General features: G+C 46.4%; 1 protein-coding gene across 7 annotated transcripts in view; it reads left to right on the plus strand.

The window, feature by feature from the left end:
• The first annotated feature begins 2,504 nt into the window (after positions 1 to 2,504).
• Positions 2,505 to 22,498, plus strand: part of LOC121598270 (receptor-type guanylate cyclase Gyc76C-like) — a 54,284-nt gene continuing 34,290 nt past the window's right edge. Inside the window, exons 1-2 of one of the 7 annotated variants that reach the window (XM_041924869.1) lie at positions 2,505 to 2,748; positions 17,160 to 18,326. The gene's annotated coding sequence lies outside the window, so the exon portion shown is untranslated. Of the gene's footprint in view, positions 2,749 to 3,183; positions 3,676 to 16,223; positions 16,592 to 17,159; positions 18,327 to 22,498 lie in introns of those variants that run through there. The other 6 variants (XM_041924872.1, XM_041924870.1, XM_041924865.1 and 3 more) reach the window with 6 other exon arrangements.

Below are 22,498 nucleotides of genomic sequence, written 5' to 3' on the forward strand. Positions count from 1 at the left end.
TAGACACCGGTGCCAGACGTGACCTGAATGAGAAGTTCAGTGTCAGCCAATCGGTACAAGCCGTTGAACTCATCGTGTTACATATCATGATGATTGGAACGCTCACCAAACTCAAAACACAACCATCGTCTAATAGTGTAAGTTTGCTGCTAAGCTGATTCAATGTCAGATCTGGTAGGATCCTAATTTTCAAACATAATGCTCGCGACCTCCAGCATAACAATGTCTAGGCAATTGCCAAACACGCACGTGGTTCACTCGCTGATAGCACCTTTCGTCATCGTCCCATTCAATGTGGCTAATTGCACGACTGGCTTCAACTGTTTGGCCGACCACAGCCGAGTGGTTTGGTTGTGTTTTTTTTTGTCTTCCTTTCCCTTCTCTGATTGTTGCTTCCCGCACTGCCCGCCTACAGACACTTTCGGTCAGCTGATAGTGGCTGGAATCGGAATTATTTCCTGGAATTCCTTGTCGTAAATTTATTTTAACACATTCCTTCCGACCATTAGGCCATAATAACCTGTTGAACTTTGTTTGTTTTTGGCGATTGGCAGTGTAGCCAATATTTTCGGCTGGCGAACAGAAAGAAGAAACTCAAATTGGCAAAAAAAACACACACACAGCACCAACAAAAAGCCGACCTCAAATCATCCGACTATGAATCGTTTGCTGCACGAGCCAACAAATTCAGCGCTCGCAAAAATAAAGTTCTCTTATCAGCAACGAAGGACGCTCGAGCCGGACATGGAGCGTCGCAAAATTTCTGGACAACTTCTTCGTTTTTTGTGTATGTTTTACTGCCTTCTGCTTTGCGATAGTGAATTCCAGGAATTGAAAGATTGATTATTGTGAGGATGGTTTAAAATCAAAACAAAAAGCACCATGGCTTCGAATTGGGCTGCTCTGCTCGTGGACGAAATAGACACATTGCGCTTCTGCATGCGATTATTTATTATTAGCTTCATCGTCAATCACTGGCCACGCTACTGGCGCTTTGGTGACGCTATCTGCAGTGCAAATGATCGCTTTTTTTTGCTTCCATTATGTTATTGTAATTCCTGGAAAAAGGCAGTGCCTGATTGGGCTTGACATGCTTTTTGACAGACCGAACAAAACGGCTTAAATATTTTGAGCAAAATGACTCAATTTTTGTGAGTTCCCGTTGGATGATAATTTATTTGTAGATGCTTTTTGATTATAATATTATTTTCGTGGCTATATTTCAAACATAACAAATTTTACAACGAGATTATAGAGGAGATAAAACAGAAAGGAAAGGATAATCATCTTAACGTAAAGACACTGATCGGCTCATTAATTCTTATCATTGAATAACTCTCTCGTTGTTAGAAAGGTTTCGCTCATCGGATTTTGCGGTCCCTTTCGACCTTGTGTTATCGTTCGTATTAAGCTCATTCGATCATTTGTCTTCCACTCACGTCCACAATTCGATCGAACGTGCAGGAATGTTTTACTATGAAGCAAGAAAATCAATCGCTGGCTTGATATTTGCTTTCTTTATTCTTGATTGCAAGATACCGTTGGCATGGGGCATGGGTACAACGAACACTAGTTAACTACTTGTAAGAAGCTTTAAACCAAAAGATAATTCACTCGGCTCTTATGGGATCGACGTGTTTTCCGAGTGCTAAATTTACTCCTCCATCGCTATTAACACTCAATTAGCTCCTATTAGCGAAAGACGGGACGGTTTTTACACCTTCCCCAGATGAAAGACTAACGCAAGTTTCACACTAAGTCTGACCAATTGTTTGCAAATAGCGTCACAGCCACGCTTAAAACAAACCTTGTCCATGTGATATTCGCACATTGTCACTGCGCTTGGTAACAGACCCACAATGGAGATCATGACGCACGAATTGGTGAGCTTTGCGTGAATTTCGAGCGCAATCGAGAGCCACTTCGCGTACAATATCGAAGAAATACAGCAACATAATGCATCTCTCGGTCTGCCTCCAATCGTCCATACAGTGCCGCACACTTGTTGCTTCATTTCAGCTGCATGCATTTGCTGCACGGCACTGTACCCGCGAGCACTGCACACACACGCATTCCTCAGTCGTCGCTTCCGTTATCAGGAACGAAATGCATCAAACCGGCATTTTTGTGCAAGGCGCTCACGGTCTCTCACGCTCTCGTAACGAGCTCGCTCTTATCAGCGAATACGAATGCGTGCTCAGTAGGCGCTCACACGACGACGACAACGACGAGCAGGCCGTCTACACACCGTCATCGATGGTATCCAACGGTGATGTGATGAGATGACGAACTACAAAGGGCCGTCCACCAAACACCATGGCACCCTGGGATTGGAATCAACTTCCAGCCCGTGTGTCGGCCGTCCAACTGTGTGAGTGTTGGTCCCTTGCTCCCTTTCCCCGTTAGATGCTGCGTGAAATCAAAACAATCAGCCTCACACACAGACCCATTCCACGATGAGATGACGACAGCCAGCCAGCCAGCCAACTAGTCAGCCAGAGCGCGGTCAACGGCAGAGACACGGAGGCATTTCGTGAGATCCCGCGGCGTGATCGCGCGTGCAGCGGCTCGCGGCAAGTTGGGCCAGTTCGTTTTTGTTCGTTGAAATCGTGTCTCGGCCGGAGATGGTTGTGCGTGCCACACAGTGCCACACAGTGTCTACGTGCGTTAGTGAATGTGATTGATTGGGAGTAACGCAGCAGCAACCAGTCAGTCAGTTGTTTGTCGTCGTTTGTGCAGCAGTGTGGTGTAGGTGTAGTGTGTAATCGATTTACATCGTCCGATCGAACGGTCGAGCGAGGCTTTGGACAGGGAAATTCGAACCCGATCGCTCACTCAACGGCACGAAGGGTCGGAAAGGGAGTCTGTTGACTGTGTGTGACGGCGTGTGACTGTGTGTGAGCATGATAATGGTAATGAAAACAGCAATAATGGGCCCTGATTGAACGAAACGGCGCTGGGAGACTGGAGCAATTTGGTTGGCTTCTTGGCCCGTCGGCTGGTAGTGGTGGACTTGGTGTACGGGCCCTGGTGGTATGTTGTGTGTCGTGTTGTTCCGCGTGTGTGCCATTGCGGGAGAATAGCGCGTGAGTGTGTGTATGTACGTAATTCTTCTCGATCGCGCGCGCGGCCACTGCGGTAAGTGAAAAAGCGTGCGAAAGAGCAGACGATCGAAAGAGAAGAAAACGGGCAGTGGAAAGGGCAGGGCAGGGCAGGGCGAAGGGAAAGGGAGAGAGAGGGAGAGAGTGAGAGTGTGTTTGTGTTGTGGCTCTGTGTGTAGCAACGTCTACGGTGGGTTCGAGGATCGAACAAGTCGAGTTCAAAGCACATTATCAGAACTCGTCATCGTCATCATCATCATCATCATCACCGTGCCGAGAAAGAAGGAGAGAGTGAGAGGCTGTATTGAACTGCGAAAGACTGTCGAGCGAGAGACAGAAAGAGAGCGGGAGCAAGTTGTGAAGGGTGTGCGTGGAACGAAGGGCTGGACGCAAGGGAAACACGAAAAACAGAGCAACAACAGGGCAGCAGCAGGGGACAACAAAGCACATGCAAACGAGAAACAGACGACAACAGCAGGCAGCAGGCGTTGCGTTGCGCAGTGAGTGAAGGAGAAGTCGATAGAGGGTGCTGGTGGTGTATTTGTTGTGTTGATAGCGTGCGCGCCAGAGACGTGTAAGTGTGGTCGGGGGCTGTTGTTGTTGCACGTCGAAATAGTTGTTGTTGCGTTAAAATCGGTACACAAGAAGAAAAGAAGAAGCGATTGGCCGATGGAAGGGACTAATGGGGGCGAAGAAGAACGACTCGAAACGTCAGAAAGTGTGAGGCTGTGTACGTGTGTGTGTGTGTAGCAATCGTGTAGCCATCGAGAAACGAAAGCGAGAAAGAGAGAGTGAGTGAGTGAGAGAGCAGTTCGATCGAGTGCCATGTGAGCAAAGAACGGTGAGTCTGCGTGAGGTGAGTAGCAGCGCTGAGATGAGATCAGTGAGATGGAGAACAGCAAATAAGGGAGAGACAGAGAGAGAGATTTGCCAAAATATGTACGATCACGCGGTCGGAATGTGGAATGGCATGGGGTGGTTTGGGGAGGGTTGGGAATGTAAGACAAACAAATCCCCATCATCGATTATTCAATCAACGCGAGCAGCAGCAACTGTACGCTGGATCTTCCTCTGTTGTGGCTGAAGTCTTCCTTCTCATCGCCCTTATCAAGAGTAAGGGAAGTAAGGGGTCTGAGGGAGGTTGGGGATCGCGCAATGTATGATCGCGAGTTCGATCGTTATGCGTTTGATGGCAGAAGATTGGCCTCACTGATAGCAGGCAGGCTGGCAGGCAGGCAGGAATGCATAATGGTAACTCACTCTCCCACCGTCTGGACGGCACTGGACGGCGTCTGAAGATCGTCGATCTCCCCCTCTTGTGGTGGATTGAGGAAGGTGGCAATGGCGGAAGCAGCACACAACTCCCGTTGGAACGCTTCTGAAATCTCTGTTGAAATCGGTCGGGTTGAGGGGTTTCGATGGGAAGTTGGGGGATGATTATGGAGTCGAACACTGAACACTGAGACGTCGAAATTTGGACGCAACAAGTGGCAGAATAAGCAGAAAATCCCCATCTGAATGCGATTTAACTTTGCGTTGTCAGCTGCTTGCCTTCGATTACTCGTTTGCGCACTTCGTTCGGTGGAGGTTGAATGTTGTACATCGACCGGTTGGTGCTGCAACGTGACCAGTGCACGGAAGTGGGCTTATCAAAGTGGGTCCCTGCTTGTTAGTGGGATTGTTTGTGTTGTTTTTGCTGTTCGGGAATTCATTTACGCCACCTATTTGTTTATTGGTGAAATTTCGCAGTAAAATTACTGCATTGATGGAAGAAACGGTAATTTCACAAACATGGAAGAACCTTTGCTTTAATCAGTTTTCACAAAACAACAAAACCAACCGTTCCTGTCAAACAACTTAACACACACTGTCCATTTCAAAGTAGCTCCAATTTCAATAGAAACAATTTCTACGAATTTATCTGCATGCTACCAGTATACCATTCTTTTCAATATTTCATTCATCGCCCAAGGTCCCGCAGCACCTTTCGCCCCCTATTGAACCATCTCCAACATCAAACACTCCCTTCAAACTTACAGCATCGTTTCATAACAAAAAAAAATCCGGGAAAATATGTCCCATCCAACGCATCGTTCGCTATTGTGTGCGTGGCACTCTTCCTCCCACGGGGAAGACAATTTCCCAGCCATGATTGTTTCTCGGTATTGCCCTGACCTTGCCATCCTGCCATCCACGGGTGTGTGCGGTGCCCTTGCTGTGTGTTGGATTTTTTTTTTGCGGTGACGTTTCCTTGAAAGCAAAACTTCATGTTTTAAAGCGCAGCTGGACATTGGAAATCTTCCAATATTGGCGCATCGCGCTTCTGTGCTGGTTGCATTGTTTGTTAAAGCGATACGGTTGACCATTTTCCGAAGAAACCATGCATGAGGGCGGTTATGTTTGCATGCAGCTCTGCATGTTCTATACTCAACAGCTGGCTTAATTGTTCTCTCGCTGTCTCCTCTACTTCCTTCAAGTTCCGGGAAAGCAGCGAGAGGGATGAAGCCAAACGGCAATGAATGAATGAAAATTCACTAGCCGCCATTGAGGGTAAATTGGTTTTTCCAAGAATTGGGTTCCAGTGTCCAGTGTGCTCCTTCGTGGTATATGATGGAAATTGTGTTTATGTTTCCTGGAGCGTTATTAGCATTTATTGGAACGTACCGAAAAGGGCGTAAGAGCGTGAAGCCCACTTCAACCCGGGAAAGGTTAATGACAAATTGGCAAATATATGAAAACTCTGCAAAAATTTAGAACATTGAAGTTGAGCCAAAAGTGAGCTTTCTTCTCGAATAATATCATTATTTAGGTGTCTCACAGTTTGGGCCTTGTCCTCCATCGCATGATTGATCGTTTCCTGTGCTGTGCTGTACGAAGTGCCACGCTTCCTCCCTTGAAATCAACCTCACACATCCGCCCTCAAGCGGCTTTAAAGTCTGAAAACTTTCTCCTAGAAGATGGCAGCAACACATAACAAAAAAACAAACTTAATCCAACGAGGAAGCACACGAAACTAATATCCCAAAAGCGAAACGAGTTTCAGCCGCGGGTCATCGTAAGACTCATTTCCTCACGTCATTGCGCCCCGGATGAGTTTGCTCGATCGCGGTGCCTGCGTGACAGCGGCTGTGATCGTGCTGTGACGCAAATGTCGCCACTATGGCTAATGTGCCGATCGGTTCAAGAGCCCACCGCTTGCGTCAACGCTGTTTGGGGCTGCGTTGAAGGAGGGCTATCGTGATCGTGAAGGTTTGGGGCTTTTTTTTCAACGAAAACAGGTATTGAAAACGACGAGCGGTCTTTTGAACGTTCTCGTAGGGAGAAAAAGAGAGTCGGAAAGAGCAATAGCGAGAGAACATAATGCTTCTCGCCAATCAGTAGGGAAAAACTTTGTAACTAATCATGCTGCGGGACCTGTAGACTGCTGGCAGATTGTCAACTAACTCACAGTGTGTTTGATAAGGGCTTTGGTCCAGAAATAGTTTCCCTTTGAAGCTATAACACGCGCCGAAACACCCCTAGTGGAGGGCAAAAAACGTCTCCTGTGACCAGCCAGGGTAGTGAGTGTGTAATAAAAAGGTAAATAAAAAAACATAAAACGCTCCAGGCAGCACCAGGCGATCTTCTTGGCCTGGTTGGATGGGCGATTGTAACCGAACAAAGTAACCGAGCAGCTTATCACTGTGGCCGGCAGCCGTGTGTGACCTTGAGCGTGCAACACAGTGTATGTGTGTGTGTCTGTGTGCTCATTTACCGCAAATAAAAGCGTTCGACATTGTCTTGCGCGTGTGGGAAGGGCGCAAACGGGTGAAAAGGCGTTCAAATGGAGCCTTAGCCGGTATCGGTACCCATCCGGTCAAACGATGACAGTTCCCGTTTTATGAAGCCAAACGATTGGCAAACGGATTTCATGTGTTGTACCAGCTCCTCACCAGCAGCAGCAGGTTGCAGCAATGGCACAGGTGAGGGATAGTTTTGTAGCGGCAGTTGGCGCCTGCGAGAGCGTGATGAAAGCACTCTGCCGGAAACAGGAGGCAGCTGGTGTTGGTCGGTGCCATTGTGTTTGCCAGTCCGTAATTAACTTCACAGCTTTGCAAAGCAAAATGACACTTTAATGCACGTATCACTTTCCGCCACATATGCATCATTACGGGAGCTGAGAGCTTGTTGCTACAATTACAATGTAACGAGTGGTCGTTTAAAACCATGTTCTTTCGAGTAATTTGTCGTACATTACGTTGAACACGCGTTCCAAGTTCCATTGAGTAATGTTGCAACAGTTTGCCTATACATTTCGTGATTTATTTCCGTGCTCAGAGCACTGTGTGTGCACGGTTGCTGATAAGCAAAAGTATATTTTTAGTGTAATTACAGCGTAAACTGTACAACAGTAGTACATTATTTGCAACCACGCGTTGTTGTAAATGGAGACGCATGGTTGTTTGTGTAAAAAAGGGTGTGTTGAGTTTTCTATTTTTAAACATATTACTACGCTTTTGTTGTCCAACTTTTGATTGTCTTTAACATACGGCTTTAAAACGTTGCTGCCGGAGAAAATAATGCTAGAAATAATAAATGTTTGTTTTGTTAAGTTTTTAAACAAAACAAAACAGTGAAACAACAAAGTCATAAAACCCACTTTTGCATCCCCACCAAGGTGTGTATACACATGGGCAAGTTTTGTGCACACCTAATGTTCTTCAAACCCCGACAAAAAGTGAAACACAGTATGCGCCTCGAGCTAACCGTTGGAAGAAGACAACAAAAAAAAAAAAAAACGCCCATCGTTTGCTTTGATTTTCGCACATTGTACCGTGGCGTACTTCTTTTGCGCTTCTCTTCAAAACTTCTTTCTTTTCCCATTCCCCACTTTGTTTGCGCTGCCGGGGTGCAGCGCGAGTGCTTGTGTGTGTGTGTGTGTGTGTCTGCGCACCGTCTGCCGGTGCGGTTGGGAGGAAATTGAAAATTACTCGCGAATTATCTCGCATTTTGTTTATCCGCACGGCTAGACATACTGCCCTCCCCATCCCCCTCTCCCTCCCTGTGCGGGATTTGTATGTGTGTTTTTGGGGCATCGCCACCATCATTATCGCCGACCACCGACCCCAACCAGCACCATCACAGCCACCTTAAGCTCAGGTTCCGGTTGTCTGTTCGCCTCTGTGCTGCTTTTTCCCCGTGCGCTATTAGGCAAACAGCATGCAAATGACGTGAACGCAAAACATCAAGTAAGGGGGGATCACGGTGGTGGTGATGGTGGATGCTGTGTGAAGGGAAGAAGCACACGGGGCTGTGAGAGTGAGCGTTTTGTTAATTGTTAGCTGTGGGGTATCTTTTCTTACGGGGTTGTTTGATTTGGATGTTTTTTCGTTGAACATTTAATTAAGCTTCGCTCAACAGGTGACGCTGCGTGTGTGTGTGTGTGGTACGGCTCTTTTGAGGGTCTCTTACCTGTTGGGATCTATTCTCTACTCGGAGGCATTGTTTGTACTCGGTTTACTATTAAAAACAAGCTTCATAAATTCATAATAATTTCATTAAAAAAGTATGCAATTTTGCTCCACGTTTTAACGTTCAGTGGAAGAGCGATAAAAGAATAATAAATGACCCCACCCAAAAGCATCGCGGTTTTGACACAACCGCACGCTTCCACGCGTTGGCCATATGATTTTTCGAATGCGCAGCGAATCGCGAATTAGCGCCGCATCATGTGGATCAGCCTCCTGGCTGGCTGCGTTTGTCGTGGCTCACCGCGCAACAGTGACGTCACTTGCAATGGCAGCTCCATGTGTTGGTGTCCGTCGCGGGAACAGTTGGACGGAACACGTATCACGATCATCGGCTCATCTTACTTGCGTGCGTGTCGGTGGCGTAGTTGCTTCCTCACGCACACGCAGCGGCGTAACGGGCACGTGAAGCTGGTCGTCGGTTTCTGCGGCTGAGTTTGCGGCTGTTTGCCAATGTGTGTTGTTTTTTCTTCTTCTTCGCTTCGATCCTGCTTGACTGTTTGGGTCGTTTCTTTGTATCTGTCGTTGTCGTTGTTGTGTTGTACGGGGCCGGTTTTGCCTTTTTTGCGCTACCATTTCTTCCAATGTTGTGTTTGCACGAAGTTCTGCGTCAAGTGTTGTTGGGTGCGGTGGTGGGCTGCGGTTTTTTGCTACACCGGTTCCGCGTCACATGCTTTTATTTGTTTCTCCATTTTGAGTTTGGCGATTTGTGCTGAGGGAAAAATGAGTTTGTCTGTGTGTGTTTGTTTGCAAGCAAACGGTAGCGCACAATTTAAAGCGTTCTTTATCAACCGGTGGAGGAGGCTATTTTTAGTACCAAACCCCGTAGGTTAAATGCGTCAGACAGAGAGAGAGCGAGAGAGAGAGAGAGAGAGAGAGAGAGAGAGAGAGAGAGAGAGAGAGAGAGCGAGTGTGGTATGGTCAGTTTGAAGAAGAGGAAGCGAAGTAGCGTCCGACAGTAAGTGTTGTAATTTTTGAACCACAAAACGCGATTGTCTGTGCTAACAATACGGGGGCAGTACGGGGCGTTACTTGCAGATAATGCCACGCCAAGGGCAGTCCCGGCAATGGTAATGAGCCGCTGATTAGCGCCAGGCAGAACACGGACTGTGATTTTGTCTTGGTTGGGCTATATTGTGGGCTTTTTCGGGGTGGTTTTTTGTGGGTTTTTGTTCAGACGATTGCTGGTAGAAGGTTAGGTTTCTAGTTTTTTATCAGTTTTTTTAAAGTAGAATTGTAAGTATTTAGTAATGCTTTACTCCTGTCTATCGTTCAATTACGTCTACTGACTGCTTGCAATAATCTTTTTACTGCCTTTTCACCACATAGTCTTTATCAAAAACAATCGTCTTTAAATTAAATTCCAAGCCTCAGATTATCTTCAGCTCGACAGGAGCGGAATCAAAAGGACCGCCCGTAGTGGCATGCCGAAGACGATGGAATCTGCTCCGGCATCTGACACATTTGCAAGGCAAGCAGAAAGCTCAAAACAACCATCACGATAAATCATACCACTGCTACCACATTTGAAAGGGGCCGATGCCAACCACAGAAAAACAGCCCGATAAAATTTCCCATGCAAATTGCCCACGAATCGAATCAACCAAAGTCATCCGAAATGCCGTCGTCTTCCCGCCCGGATCTGCCACGGAGCAAAATGTGGGGGGTGTGGGAGTTTGCTTCCGGACGCTGAGACCTTTGCCACTGTGACGTGTACCGTGTGACGTGTACCACTGCGTACCATTTCCAAACGCAAATCAAAAGCATGATTGGGACGGTGCTCGCTGTTGCTACGGGTATTGAACGCACGAAGCCCACCGCCGTCGTCGTCGTCGTACATTAAACCTTCATTCTAAATAAAATCGAGCAGAGAATGGTGTGCTTGGGACGATTTAAGCCAGATAAATTTACCATTTAAGCTACGAAATGGTACTACAGCTTTAAGTGTACGGAAGCTGTACGATGCTCCCCTTTGCTTTACTCCATTACTCCACAAGCACTGATTGCACGGTCCTGTCCAGCTATCCTTGTTCCTTTCGCACACCGTACGAGGGCCGACCTGTTGTCGATTCTCACCAGCTCACTCCAGCGCAGGTGGCAGGTGGAAGCGTGCGGAGGCGAGCTGTACACATTAATTTTCTCGGAAAAAGGATTCTACTAGACGCAAGGCTCAATTGCAAAGCGAAATTTGCTGTGGGAGGGTTCAATCGGAAAATGGGGAAAATAAAACACTTTCACTGTGTGTGGGAGTTTGTGCTGTGAGCGAAACATGGGACCGTTTATAGTTTACTCAATTCCAGTAATGAGGGTATATAATGGATGAAAATACTGTGTGGGCAGTATGTATGCTAAGGGGAGTGTTGCAAAGGACTGTCTATTGGGAGTCTGTCATAAAGAGCTCTAACCACTTTGTTCTTCTCAAATGGATATTTGATTCTTATAAGAAAAGCTATTTAACCCCTTGGTCCGTCTTTAACCGTCATATCAAAGCTTACACGCTCAACGAAAGCGCAATGATCGCGATCATCCCGCTACCGCGTGCCGGAGTACCGATTGTACCGACTCCCGGTTGGAGCCACTGCTCTCTCTCTTTCTCTCTCCCTAACACACCCATACACTCTCACGCAATATTCTTTCCTTCCTTACGACAGTGTGTGTGCGTGTGTGTACTGGAGCTGGGCGATAAGCCAATCGGTTGAACATTCGAGAGACACGTTTTTATGGGCGGCTCGCACAGACCTCTTAACGCGAAGGGGCGCTGGAACGAGTTCCAGAGGCAGGCGCCCGCGCGCGTTAACCACATTCTAAACAAGATATTTATATGTTTGTTCTACGTGTGCGTGTGTGTGACTGTTTTTTTACTCTGCGCCGATCTATTTTTAGACCCACCGTAAGCTTTTACCGAACCCGTTCCCTTCCCCCACTTGTTGTTTGTCCATTTGTGCGCGGCAAGACAGATTTGTTGGAGTGCTTTTTTATGACCACAGGCCGTCCTCCCGAGGAAGATAAGGGAACACCAAGCCCAAATCTCTTGTCCTCTTGAGTTTAGACGTATGTTTGAAGAGATGACATGGGTTGGTTTTTTGCTATGTTTTTTTTTCTCTCGCTTTCTTCTTCCTTCAAACCTTGTGTGCGTGTCTTTTGCAAAATTGAATTAATCGTTTGTTGCTGACAGTCAGATAATGGGCTGCCCACATAACTTTTAATGTCTCTCGTGGCAGACAGCAGGGACTGGGGTTTGTAATTATTTATCGATGGGGCGATAGTGTGTCAGTGATTGTGTTTTAGTAATCGGTGGACATGGGTGGCGTGTGGTGAGTTTAAATTACTCGATTTATTTATCCTGTTTGCTAGATACACCTTTTATTATCAATCGATGGGATTTATTATACTTCATTGACCTTTTATTCTTCTTGCTGTTCATAAACAGAACAAAAAGGGAAGCTTTTTATTAGAAAATGAAGAAAAAAGCACCTCACCGACAGATTGTTATCGCCGCTTGTTTTGCGCACGAATCGCAGGCAGCACGAAAAATAATCTAAATTGTCTCGCGGCAAAAGGGATACCGAATCGATAATGAGAAGAACAAAAAAAGGGATGAAATCAACATCCCTTGGCATGAAAAATTGATTGAAATTTTTAAAGCTTTTGCCTTTTTGTTTCGCTGTTCTTGTTTTGGGTGGACTTGATCAAAAATTCAATATTAAAATGAGCTCCAGAACATGATTCACTGTAATATAAGGTGACAATCAGACATCTTTCATTCTCTTTCACTCACCGTTGCTCCCACAGCATCCGAAGCGGACTGCTAATGCAGTGCTCATTTCCAAACAAACTTTGGTGTGTTAATAATTGTTTTCTGCCTACTGTTTCCGTGCCGTTCCGTTGCACCGGAAACTTCTTGCCACCGCCGAAGCTGGGCATGTACATGCTGTTGTTTGTTCGCAACAACTTTGTGCGAGAGAACTTTATCCGGTTCCTGCGAGGTGGGATAGTCTCGTGGTTAGTGGTAGTGTTGCTTAAAAGTGGTTGAGTTTTGTCGTGAAACCTAGTTGGCGGAACTAATTCTATTGGCATTTGTAACGGTAGTTGTATCTTTTTTCGCTCCTGGTGCGATGAGGACATCTCCTAATTGGTTGTCTTTAGGACGCTGTTTGGACGTTTATTGAAAAGGGCTAAAATGGCTTCAATGTAACAAACTACCCCTTTGATGCTGAAATATTTATGGTTACATTATTATGCTTTCCAATGACGTCACGTTGCTTGTTTTGCATCCTTCAACACTGGAAGACTTGTTGAAATGCTGACTTCCCGCTAAGGAGCATAAATTCTGCACAAATCTTCATACAACAAAAAAAAACCCGCACAACTTCGTTCTCACGTACCAACAGACGCTTAGGCAATATTCTTGGCTAACTAGTTTTGCGCGCTTTTTGCAAAATGGAATCAAGAATGGCAAACTAAAAAAAAAAAAAAACAAACATCCACAGTCTAAGACCGTAAAGAGGAGGTATGGCGAGGCTCCCCGCTGAAACCAGCTCCCCACTGGAGTCCGGACGGGGACCGATGGTTTCGTATCATTTTATGAACTGTTGTTTTATTTTTATCACCGATGGTGAAGCGTGTTGCCGGTCCCGGTTTCCCGGAACCGGTTCGAAAAAGGGGAAAAAAGGGGCAAAGGGGGATTGGGAAGAGAGTGAGTGGCTCTATGGGCTGGGAAGGCGGGAACAACATTCTGCGGTCGCTTGCCTCGCTTGCGGATATTAAAATTTGAATAATCCGTTTCCAGAGCGGGCGGGCATTGCGAGGAACCCGGAAAGTCGAGAGGGCCACAACGGGGCGGGTGCAGGGGCACAACTCTAAAAATGATAAAATCAACTTGACCGTTTTGGAGTTATATTTGGTTATGCCGATTTCGTCGACTGTGGTCGGTACAAAACTGCACCAAACCAAGCAGTGCTATTTCATTAATGCTGTCCACCGATCGACGATTGGGAGGAGTGTTCGTTTGTTTTTAAAATAACTTGCGAGTGGGGTGGGTGGGGGGGGGGATTTTATGATTCGTGATTTCCTTCAACAGAGAGTGAGAGAGAGAAAAAAAAGTGTCTGTGTGACAATGACACAAATAGCAACATGGCTTTGGGGCGGAAATGAGATTATTCTCTCGATGCAAATGTTCTTCTCGCTGTGGTCCGGCGACGCAAAATTGGCGACGCGTGCTTTGAATTCGGCACTTTGGGTTTCGTGGCGCAGGGGCCTTTTCTGATGAAATGTAAATTTATGTATCGATTCCCGATAGTTTAACAACCATTTCGTGAGCACACGTGTGTGTGTGTGTGTTTGTTTTGTTGCCTTTACCGGTGCAATACTACCTTAAACCTGGCGATCGGACACACAAATTTAACGACCACCGGCTAAAATAGCTATAATTAGGCGCTCCATTCACAGTGCCGTGCCATTCAAATGGTGAAATAGAGCCATCTACGTACGCCATTCGGGCTCGTTTTTTTGTGAATGAATATGTAAAATAGTTTGCCATCGCGGGTGAAGCATTCAGCGCGCTTCGAGAAGACACCGATGGCCTAGAAACAAAAACAAACCTCCCGAAAAAATGAAACAGCCACCTCGCAAACCGGTTATCGGTTTAAGAAATGGTGTCAATTAACGAAAATATCCCACCTTATCTTATTCGTTTACAGAAATAGCTTGAATGTTGAAGCGTCGTTTTTACGGATGGGCGTGTAATAAGACAGCAAAGTAATAGTGTCGTTTTGAATGCAGCTCTGCTTGATAAATGATCTTTGGTGAACTTGATGGGGAGTGTTAAGCAAAGTGTTTGGTGGTGTACGGGTGGTCTTTGGGGGAGATTTTGGAGAAACAAAGCTAGGGCATCAATGATGACATTAATTCCAACGTATCTGGGAATTGAAACATTCAACCGATTTGTAACTAAATGACTTGCTATAAGGGATGATGAAACAGCGACAGACTGGAATGGTGGAGTGTTTTTATTGGAATAATCTGAAGAGTCATTCTGTTTTGGCTTTTATGTGTTTTAACTATTTTTAATAGAGTCATTGATAGTAATTTTTATGACATATTAGAGCCTAGTGAGACTAATGTTCGATAAGAAGAGCTTACCAATGGCAGTGGCAAATTTCCTTTTGAATGTTTGCGCTTTCGGGAGATTTGGACATGGTTCAATGTCTCTGTAGATGTCTCTATGTAAGCTCCAGTGCTGAGGGAACGTTTGATGCACCTTCAGTTGATACAGATACACGATAGTTCTGGTAGATACTTTACGATGAAACACCTTATTACTTAGTATATGATATCCGAGATCTTCATGCTTCATCAGAGGATTTTAGTAGATATCAATATCTCAGATTTGTTTCCAGGATGTTATAAGTGAATAATGTCTACAGATCTCATCAGACAAATATCAATTCCTGGATATTGGATTAAGGCAGTAATAGAAGTGTTTGATTGGGAAGTAAGCCAGGGTTCTGCTTGGGTTTTAGTAGACATTCCTATGTCTGTCCTATCCCTAGCTTAAACTAACCACAGGTTTTTGCTCACAAGGCTCTAATGTTCCTCCAAAAACGCATTCAAGCTCAACCTGAAGAGTCGTAAAACATTCACCTCAGCGTAAGCTCTCTTAATCGCGCAAATTAACATCGTCTCATTGGGCTAATTCAAGGTCAGAATCTTGAGAGAGAGAGAGAGAGAGAGAAAATGTAAGAAACAACTTGCCATCTTACACGCAGAGTGTAAAAGCCCCTCCAAAGAACTGCTTCCCGTTGATAAGAGACCCATTTTTAGCATGAAATTTTTGCGCACCCGATTATAAATTACTCCCCCCCCCCCCCACTCCGCCAATCCTACCCTTTGCTTGTTGAAGCTCACGAAAAAAAAGGTCTCGAGTAAGCAGGGAAGACACCAAATTGAGCAAACAATAAACACTTAAAACCCTCTTCCCCTCTTCCCTACCAATTGCCACAACGCCAGTTCGCCCGGCAATAGTTTGGGCTTGGCTTGAACAAGATCGTCGTTCTCTCGTCCCACCATATCTGTTGTGTGTGAGTGTTGTTTTTACTCATCTTTTCCATCTTTCTGGTTTATTTTTAGCCCAACACCCCACCACACCGTGCCACCACCATGCCGCCCTTGCTGGGTACGGATCGCTGAAGTAGACGGCCCTTCCGACCCAAACACTCCCCCCCACCACAAAAGCCCCGGCTCGTAACGAGAGAGAAAGTGTGCGTGCGGGTTAACGCTCACTCGGAGCGCCGGGATCTGAGCCTTCTTCTCCGGTTCGTGTGAGTGCGTGTGTGTGTGTGTGTGTGGGTACACGCAATTGCCCAAGATGAGTTCGACGACTGGCTCAAGACCCTAAGAAGCGGATGCGAGACGCCACCCAATAGGCCACCACGTCCGTCCCCGCCTCAGAACGGGAGAACCCAATCGAGCAGCAGCTTAATTTCGCTCTCTCGCAGCCATCGCTTTCTATTGCAGCAAAGAAAACAAACGCTCTCTCAAGCAAGTGCTCTCGATGATCTTCCCTCGCTTCATCCCCCAAAGCGTGAGAGAGAGAGAGAGAGAGAGAGCGCGTACACTTCTCAACCCCCGAGAGAGTGAGAGCGAAATTGCGTGCGTTCCCTGCAGGGTAGTAGTGGCGTGCGTTCTCTTGCACCACCGCCAGAAACGACGCATCTCCCGTGGGAAACGGATCGTTCGATCATTCAGTGTGTGCTGGCGAGGCGCGCGCCCGCTCGTATGTGTGTTTGCCCTGTATTTGTTGTTGTTGTTGCGGGCCTGAGCCGGGTGTGTTACGAGTGTGTGTCTCTCACTCGCCGGCCTGTGTGTGTGTGTGTGTGTGTGGGTACGTTTCCGTGGAGGGTTGGCGTGAAGCAAACAACGGGTCGCGGAGCGGAAATATCGTGACGTTATCGGTTCAGTTCTTAGCGCGCGTGTGTTCTCTGAGTGAGTGTGTCACATTCCATGTGGCTGATCGTGTGGACTACAAAAGCCCCCCCCCCCCCTCCCCCCTTTCCGGCCCCAATTAAGTGGACGATCTTTACAAGCGCTAGGGAAAATATTGTTGTGCGTGAAACTCGTCCCTTGCGGAAAGGGAAAAGCGTGCACAGAGAAATGGGATTTTGCATGTTTGCTTAATCGTCACCGTACCATCTCAGATCGGCTATCTTAATCTTGTGTGCAGCAGATTAATCAACGCCTTCCCTTCCCCGAACGCAACGCAAACTTATCATCCCTCTCTGTCTCTCTCACTCTCTTTCTCTCTTGCGCTACGTGTCTTTTGCAGCAAGAACGCAAGAACGGCCGTTTATTCTGGGTTTACTCTTGTCTGCTTCCACTCTACCCCTTCTAAAACCGCCCCCCCTCCTTCATTCCCTCTATGGATCAGTCTCGATCGGTCCCAGTCCAGCTCTTCGCATTTGTTTCTCACGATCACGTCTTGGCCCGTGCCCGTCCGGCTTGCGGTTCTATTGTTCTCTTTTGCTCATCTTTTCCTTATCCTCTCCCCGCTCAGCAGCAGCAACGTTACGTCAGCGAAATTAATGTGTGTGTGAGTGTTTGTGAGTGATTGTGAGCGTGTGAAGTGTAGGCCTTTTTGGAGTGAATATTCTAGCTAGCCCCGATTGCCAAACTCAGCCACAACGGCAACGGAAATTGATGCTGCGTGCCGTAACGATTTGCGTATGCGATCATACGCTCCCGTTTTGCGTGTGTGTGATTTGTGTTTGATGGTGGTTTGGTGATTGTGAGTAATACACGCACACACAGGTACATGTGAAAAAAGTGCATAGAAAACAAGGCACAGAAGGTTGACAAAAATCGCAAAAAAAAAGTGTTTTATGAAGAAGTGAAGCTGTGTCGTGAAAGCCCAAACAGAGCTCCGTGTGTGTGTGTGCAAGTGTAAAATTGTGCATGTTGCTGTTGGTGTATGGAAAATGAAATGCTAATCATCCCGTGTACGTCCAATGTGTGTGGCATTTATTCTGCGCTGCTTTTTCGTGAGTTCATTTCGTTGTGTGTAGGAGAGTGTGCGAAAAAAGAGTAATTTTCGGCGTGCAAAGTGGTTTCTGCATATGAGAAGAGTCCCAAAAAAAAAAGGCAAGGTGAAGGAAGTAGCAAACAGCAGGGAAGAAAATAATAGGTCAGCAAATTAGCAAAAAGTGCCACGTATTATCACCAGCATCGGCGTTGAACCCAGGGCGGGTGCAGTGTATCAACGATCAGCGCAAATTGTTCGCTTCCTTCGTTTTAAAAGGAACGTCTGTTTTGTTTTGCTAATTGAGAACAAGCTCCCTCCCCCCCCCCATAGAAGTGGAGATGAGCTAGTTCCAGCGAGGGGAAGATAGTTCACTGATCGCAACACAACGGGAGGCGAAAATTTGGAAAACAAAAGTGCAATACCATTCCACAGGTCCATCAGTGAGAACAGAGCGCATTCTCGCTTTCGGTGGTCCGTCTGCAGAGAGAGAGAGAGAGAGAGAGAGAGAGAAAGAGCGAAATAAATTTCACTCCCCTCCCGACACGATCACGATCGTGCTGCAGAGTGGCGTGAAAAACCTCCTCCCTCCCCTACCCATCTTAGTGCAACCGGCGCCGGCATCTTTCACACCCCACAGGACGACGATTTCACGTTCAAGGCGAAGCGCGCGAAACTATTCTCAGTTCGGCCTTCGAACACATGGTAAGTTTCGGGGTGTTGTCGTTGTGTGTTTAAGATTAGCCCCAATGGGGACGGGGGAGGGGAATGAAAATCTAATAAAAAGGCAAGCAGTGGCAGGCTGAAAGGGATGAGAGGTTGTGTCGTTAAGGCAAACAAATACACACACACACCCAGAACAGTTGCAGGGCATAACGGGTGTCTATTTTTAATCCATGTGCTGCAAAACATGTGGAGCGAGCTGCAGCAAGATCGCTCAGTGTGTGATTGTAACAGAAGAATCGGGGAGCGGACGTTGCAGAAGGAGGTGTTGGTGTCTGTTTATATTTTTACTGCACCAGAAAACTGTTTGTGTGGCGAGCGTTTGTACCGGGGCGGCAGGCGGCAACAAGCGGTTTCTTAGCTGTAGCCCCCTGCCAGGTTCGGGCTCGTGCATGTTTATTTGTGGTTTGCAGTGTACGTATTTACCACCATTCATTGCGATTAGACCAACGGACCAACGGAGAGCAAGAAGAGTTGAAGAAGAAATAAAACTGGCCGCTTTGCGCCGCAGCGATTCGATTATAGCGCGCTTCGCTTTCAGGAAGGGTTGGGGGTTGTCCGTTTACGATGCGAAATATTTTGGCAACTCGAGCTCGAGGGGTATCGGGATAAAGATGGGCTCGAGCGGGGACCAGGGCAGTTGAAATTGAACAGTGTGTTTTTGTTTCTGTTTGAAAAATAAATCAATTTCTCATTTCACTTTCAATTCAAATGCAAGCAATTCACTGCCAACGCTGAGATTATTGTTGATTGGGATGATTAATTTAAAAAAAATAAACCAGAAGCTGATGGCCGATCGATGATGATGATTGTTGTAGTGCATAACAAGGATTGGTTTTGAATATGTACGACCGTTACGATACAGAAAGGAATCAGCAAAGGAACAACACTAAGTGATGATATTAGCACTAGTGTTCCTTTGTAAGATACATAGAACAACTGAGCGCCATTCCATTAACATTCTTTGTACAAATAAAATGGCTCGAAAAAGGATGAAACTTTTAATGCTAACAATGCCAAACTTTTGTAGTGTAATTTCCTGTGAAAAGTCTATATTAGAGGAGCGTTCTAGGAATCTTCCTAAAAGCAAAAAGTTTTTAAAAGCTGCTGTATGTGTATGTGGGATGAATATTTTCACCTCCGGTAGTTTAAAATGTTCAAACAAGCATAAACTTTGCCCTTTTGAAAAGGAACAATATGTTCGGTCAATGGCCAGTACCGTTTAGGCAAAGTGTTTTTTCTAGCTTTTAGAAAACAAGTGTAACAGTAGGCGACCTTTCGAAAGCGCTTTGCTTACTTGTTTACAATCCTATTTTTCCTCCACCAGGCGGGTAACGATGGCAATGGAGCCGCCAGGTCACCCGTACTGGACGGGTCGTTTTTATTTTGGAAAACAGCATCCGTATGGATTTGTATTGTTGCTACAATAATTACTCCAAAAAAAAAAAAACAGAATGGCTGGAAAAGGAAACCAATTTGAGGGAGGTGCGTTGAATACAGCAGCTCATAAACGGGATGAGAACATAAAGCACGACCATAAACATGGTTTGCCCTAATATCGGTTGCCATGCGCTTGAAATAATCTCTTTCTTTTTGGTTTAATTCCTCTTTCAAATCCACCCCTTGCACGATTTTATCACCGAGCAAGAATAGCTTTTATCAGAGCAGTTGTTAATTACAAAAAAAAAAAAGAAAACAAAAGCTCAATGTTCTTACCGCACTCCGATGCTGTCTCCAGTTGAACATCATGTTGATGCTATTTGGCAAAAAGTCGAGTCTATCTTTGCGTCACATTGCACAGCATTCTGCGAATAGTAGCTACACGTAGAACAATGTCCTACGGATGCCTTCAAGTATCAAGAACCACTTTTAAGCGCGCCTCAGCTTCTTGGAAACGACGAAGCGAAGCGAAATCGTCCTTCATCGGCGGCGTTGGTTACGCAAAGCTCTCCTACCTTTCAGTTTCGGGACGGCAACCGATGCCGAGGACTGGGCGACGCCACGTGACAATAAATCATTCCAGAAAACTGGGCGAAAAGTTTTCGGTTTTCGGGCTGTGCAAGCGCCACACCGGAACGGCTGTTGCTGTCTGCCCGCGCATGGTACACGTGGTTCAAAACATTTCAATCCTTTCCGTCGCTTCTCCCGAACGCCTCTTCATGGTGAAAACTTTAAACCCCTGCTAAGTGAGCAAGGCTGTAGTGGTGGTTTGAGGCTAGGTTTTGTTTCGCCTGCCCGGAGATCTCACGCTGGAAACTGATTTTACCCAACTCAGTTGGGGGGGCAGGTCGTAGCGGAAACTCCCCGAAGTATTGCTAACATTTACCGGAAAATGTAGGACACATTCCAACAAAGGGGAAACCATGTCGGCGGGATTCGCTTGTAGCTCGCGTTCGGGAAGCTGGTTGGTTAGTGTTAAACGTATAAATAACCCGAAGCAAATGAAACGAGATGTACGTGGGAATGGTAGAAACGGTTGTAGAAAGTATTCTAAAGCTTTGCCAACGGGAAGCAACTTATAAGCAGAAAGACAAACAGAGAAATAACAAACATACGTTAAAATAAGCAGGAAAATTACTCTCACTTCTTTACTCCTGTAAAAGCTCCACTAAAGGCATCCGTGAAACGTAAAACATGATTTGACAGCGAAAATATGCTGCCGAGAAATAATCACTCTCGCCGCCGGTAGACTTTTAAGCTGCAAAAGTTCCTTCAAGTGTCCCATTTTACTTTCTACAATGTGGCACACACACACAATGGCAAAAGTTCTTTATTAAGCTGCTACTTTACAAGTGCAAAGGAATTATCAAAAAAATATTTCCACCCCAAAAACATCTCCCAAAACGCTGTACACGGCTCAATCAACAGCGAGTTCATTGACACTGGTCGGTCCTTGAAGCGCTTCGGGTCGGTGTTTTCATGCTTATGATAAATTAAATCGCAGCGTACAGCGTGCCCGATCGCTTAAGTACTCCCGCCCGGTACAGAGTGGGCTCACAGAGAGAACAACTTTTACATTCACTTTGGTTCTACTGTAGCCTGCAGCTCATGTTCATCGACGGGGAAGGTATCGTAATGCAAGTACCTTCCTCGTAACTGCGTGCACGTGGAATGTAACCGTAGGTGGTAGTAGAAAGCACACGGAAAACTTTTCCCCCGTCGTAAGGTTGTTGCACCGTAAAAGGATGCACCGGTAGTGCTTCTGCTTCTAGAAAACACCAACATTAGCTTACGAGCTGTGCGCACTGAGGGTTCGGATGCATTAAAGCCCACCGCCTGAATGAAGCAACACATCCGATCCGAGGGAAGTAAAGTTTAATTTAAATAATTCTCAATTTTGCAACCAATAAACCCCACACCAACCAAGCTGTGTAGGACGGAGAAATCATCCACAGTGCCACTGTGTTCATCCATGACACAACCCTCTAGCCGTCGGTGTGTGTGTGTGTGGGGTAGAGTTTGAGCTACAGTTTGAACCCGCCTAATGGACAGGATCGGCCCCGAAGAAGGCTTGGCACTACTCCGATCGGCGCTAAGCATACAACATAACTGTCAGCCCGTCGGCGGCATAAATTAATGGCTAATTGTTGGTTTTATCGGAACGGCCAGGCCACACCAGGACAGCAACGGTGGTGCCCGGTGGGCCCGAACCGCCGCCTTGTTGGTTTGTTGGGGACCCTTTTCTTTTTATCGGCCTCCTATGGTGTGAGTGGAGTTTTGCTGCTCCAAGGATCGGCTTCGCTCGTCTTCGAGGCCGCTGGACGGTTGCTTTTGGGGTGGTGGGTGGTGGGCAAATAAAACCCGCTAGCAACATGGAGGTGGACATCCCCGGGCCGCCGTGGTTAGGGCAAACAACGCGCCGGTGCGCGTGTCGATACGCGTTTCGGTCTCATGTTGCAGCCAGCCCCCGTCATCCTGGTTGTCGGGCTGGAAAACATCCTTCTTGTGAGCGATTTAGTTGTGTTTGTTAAATGTTTTGAAAGTTAAACAATGAAACAATGTTACGCTAACTTTTACCCTAAAGCTCCAGTGGAATAGCAAACAACGCGGGTGCCTTTCGCTCCTAAATGTCATTGACACTACGACACCAAGAGAGGCAGACACGTGACAGATCGCGACGTTTCAGTGCGACGGCATCGCCTGCTTGATAGTGC

This window comes from Anopheles merus, chromosome 3L (genome assembly GCF_017562075.2).
Source record: "Anopheles merus strain MAF chromosome 3L, AmerM5.1, whole genome shotgun sequence".
Taxonomy (NCBI): domain Eukaryota; kingdom Metazoa; phylum Arthropoda; class Insecta; order Diptera; family Culicidae; genus Anopheles; species Anopheles merus.